This window comes from Mastomys coucha, unplaced genomic scaffold, assembly GCF_008632895.1.
Source record: "Mastomys coucha isolate ucsf_1 unplaced genomic scaffold, UCSF_Mcou_1 pScaffold3, whole genome shotgun sequence".
Lineage (NCBI taxonomy): Eukaryota > Metazoa > Chordata > Mammalia > Rodentia > Muridae > Mastomys > Mastomys coucha.
In genome coordinates this window covers 16,767,666-16,771,833 of record NW_022196909.1, presented here as the reverse complement: position 1 = coordinate 16,771,833, position 4,168 = coordinate 16,767,666, and positions in this window count along the sequence as shown.

Here is a 4,168-nt window from a genome sequence, read left to right as displayed (position 1 = left end):
AAGCCTCCAAGTTGTTGTATAGTATCTAATGTGTATGTGACATTTTCCAAATTTATTTCACTTTATATCTTTAGAAGATTTTATGACAATGTATTATCAGATTAGGACCCAATTACAGATGAGAATTTGGAAATGTTTGGCCCCACATCTCAATTCTTATGCATCTGTCTTTTTTTTTTCATTTTTCTTATTCTTACTGATACATACTCATAGAAATAAAATGAAATTTGCATTTACCAATTAAATTAAAAAGCAATGTCCTGCTATGTTTTAGACCTTTATATGATTCAGTCATCACTGCCTTCTCATGGTACAAATTCTAGATAATTTTTTGTTTCTTTCAGTCATGTAAGGCATCTTAGACTTTTTTGTGTGTCAGCCTGTTCTCTGGATACAGTCATGGAAGAGTTTTTAAAAAAATAAATCCATAGATTTGTGTGTAAATAGAAATCAATGATCCTTTTATAATTGTCCTCTCATATTGTCATTTGAGAAGCATGATCCTAAAATCCATTAGTAAAAAGTGATTTTTCCTTTTGTAATCATGAAAATAATTCTGTATTTGGTGGTCATTCAGACAGTGATGAATTTGTGATAACAATTTTGTGAATGCAGAACCCCTTTTCTTTGGAATAAACTATCTGCTGTCTTAGCAAATGAAAATCAACATCACAAAAATATCCATAAATTAGTAATAAGTTGTGATTTTACAGTCACAGTATTTCTAAAGCCCCAGGAATGACCACACATGTCATTTACCTCAGTATTGTTTCAACAGAGGAAGAACCAAAATTGTTAGAAAGAAGCTGTAATTTGAAAGTTTCAGTGCATCTCCCTAAGCATGCTGTAGGCATTTGCAATTATAATTTCCCTTTTCTTGCATTGAAAACCATGTTTAACCAAAGAAACACAATTTTCCAAAGATTTTAAATAGATGCTCTTAAGTATGATTCATACTTAGACATGCATTTTTAAAATGCATTCAATCACCAAAATTCTTTTATTAGATAATGTAGACTACACTTCATTTACAGGGTGGCAATGACCTTTACTGATTCATTCCACAAGTAGGAGTTGATGTATTAGTAGATAGGCTTATGTGCCTGACAAAAATCTGCTTCAGAAATAGGAGACCTAGAGCATGCATATGTATATTACACAGCAACATAAAAACAGTGCATGGTTTTCAACAGATAGACACTGCAATGTGATAAGATTATCCTTCATTTCTTCTTTACTGATAATTGCTTCTCACTGCTTTTCATCTTTAGTGTATCCACATGCTTGTTATTTTTGCTTAGGTGTAAATGGGTTTTCATTTTCCTTTGGCTAGATACTATAAATATTGTTGCTTGCAAGATACATAATATATGTTTGTATACTTGAGCTTTATCCTGTGACCATGTTAGGGGCCCAGGTAGCAAGTTTATCCTTTATGTAGATTAACTTTAAGACATTTTAAAAGAGTTTATACTGTAATCCTCACTATACATCCAAAACTAGTTCTCTCCTCTCCTCTTTCCTCTTCTTTCCTCTCATCTCCTCTCCTCTTTTCTCCTCTTTTCTCTTCTTTCTTCTCCTTTCTTCTTTTCTCCGCTCTTCTCTTCTCTCCTCTCCTTTCCTCTTTTCTCTTCTCCTCTCTTCTCTTTTTTCCTCTCCTCTCTACTTCTTTTCTCTTCTCTTCTTTCCTCCCCTCCACTTCTTTCCCCCTTTCCTGTCTTTGCCTCTCCTTCCCTCTTCTAAATTGCAAATGTTTCTAAATTATCTCCTGAGAGCAGTCCACATTTCTATGTACATTGTACATAGTTTGTTCTACTACTTTAAAATGTTGCTTTGTTATACTAAAAATAATTTTCTCACATGCATTCACAAAAGTATAGTCTTCAAATATCCACAAAGATCTCCAAAACTTAGTTTAATAGCACCCTCTTCTCTCTAACTCTGCATACTTCAGCAACTTTCTCTGGCTAGTCAATTCTGCTTCCTTCACACAGCTTTATTTCTTCTCCTAGTGTTTTCTTCATGAGCTGTGGGATGGAAATATGATCAGGGCCACCATTCAAGACATCCATAGAATTAATCTTGCTTGCTTCCTATTTTATAATAATTACTGTTTTGTTGCCTGACACTCACTGTCTAACATACCATAATTCATTCTACTGTCTTTTTTTATTATTATTTCAGTATGTAAATTCTGTTAATTTTACCCTTTTTGGCCAGGGACAAAAATCTGTTTCTAAAAATTAATGAATTTATTTATTTCAACATTTTAAAACTGCATGTATTTACAAAACACAATTATTCCTTTAATCTTAAATGCATATGACAATTCCTTCTTATTACTTAACCTTCAAATTGTTTGTTCTATTTTTAATTACTTAAAAGAGAACAGTTGTAGATAAAAAAAAATCTGTGGATTTATTGAGCAAATAAAATCGACTTTCAACCTAAAGTGATCATAAAAGATAAGGAAGGACACTTCCTACTCATTAAAGGTATGATCTACCAAGATGAAGTTTCAATTCTGAACCTCTATGCTCCAAATGCAAAGGCAACTACATTCATAAAAGAAACTTCACTGAAGCTCAAAGCACACATTGAACCTAACACAATAATAGTGGGAGACTTCAACACCCCACTCACTGCAATGGACAGATCATGGAAACAGAAACTAAACAAAGACACAATGAGACTACCAGAACTTATGAAACGAATGGACTTAACAGATATCTATAGAACATTTATCCTAAAACAAAAGGAAATATCTTCTTCATAATACCTCATGGTACCTTCTCCAAAATTGACCATATAGTCTGTCACAAAACAGGCCTCAACAGATACAAGAAGATTGAAATAATTCCTTGCATCCTATCAGATCACCATGGACTAAGGCTGCTCCTCAATAACAACATAAACAATAGAAAGCCCACATATATGTGAAAAATTAACAACACACTCTATTCAATGATAACTTGGTCAAGGAAGAAATAAAGGAAGAAATTAAAGACTTTCTAGAGTTTAATGAAAATGAAGCCACAACATACCCAAACTTATGGGGCACAATGAAAGCAGTCCTAAGAGGAAAACTCATAGCTTTAAGTGCCTCCAAAAGAAAGAAAAAAAAAACTGGAAAGAGCATACAGCAGCAATTTGACAGCACATCTGAAAGCTCTAGAACAAAGAGAAGCAAATTCACCAAAGAGGAGTTGACAGCAGGAAATAATCAAACTCAGGACTGAAATCAACTAAATGGAAACAAAAAACAAAAAAACAAAAAAAACTATACAAAGAACCAACCAAACCAGAATCTGGTTCTTTGAGAAAATCAACAAAATAAACAAAACCATAGCCAGATTGACTAGAGGACACAGAGTCATTATCCTAATTAATAAAATCAGACATGAAAAGGGAGGCATAACAACAGAAACTGAGAAAATCCAAAAAATCATGACATCCTACTACAAAAGCCTATATTCAACAAAACTGGAAAACCTGGATGAAATGGAAAATTTTCTAGACAGGTACCAGGTACCCAAGTTAAATCAAGATCAGATAAAAAATGTAAACAGTCCATATAATCCCTAAAGAAATAGAAACTGTCATTAATAGTCTCCCAACCAAAAAAGCCCAGGTCAGAAGGGTTTAGTGCAGAGTTGTATCAGACCTTCAAAGAAGATCTAATACTAATACTCCACAAACTATTCCACAAAATAGAAACAGAGGGTACTCTACCCAATTTGTTCTATGAAGCCACAATTACTCCTATAACTAAACCACACAAAGACCTCACAAAGAAAGAAAAGTTCAGTCCAACTTCCCTTTTGAATATCAATGCAAAAATACTCAATAAAATTCTTGCAAACTGAGAATCCAAGACACATCAAAACCATCATCCATCACGATCAAGTAGGCTTCATCCAAAGGAAGTAGGGATGGTTCAATATATGGAAATCCATCAATGTAATCCACTATATAAACAAACTCAAAGAAAAAAAAAAAACATGATCATCTCATTAGATGCTAAGAAAGCATTTGACAAAATCCAAGACTCCTTCATGATAAAAATCTTGGAAAGATCAGAAATTCAAGGCCCATACCTAAACACAGTAAAAGCAATATACAGCAAACCAATAGCCAACATCAAACTAAATGGAGAGAAACTTGAAGC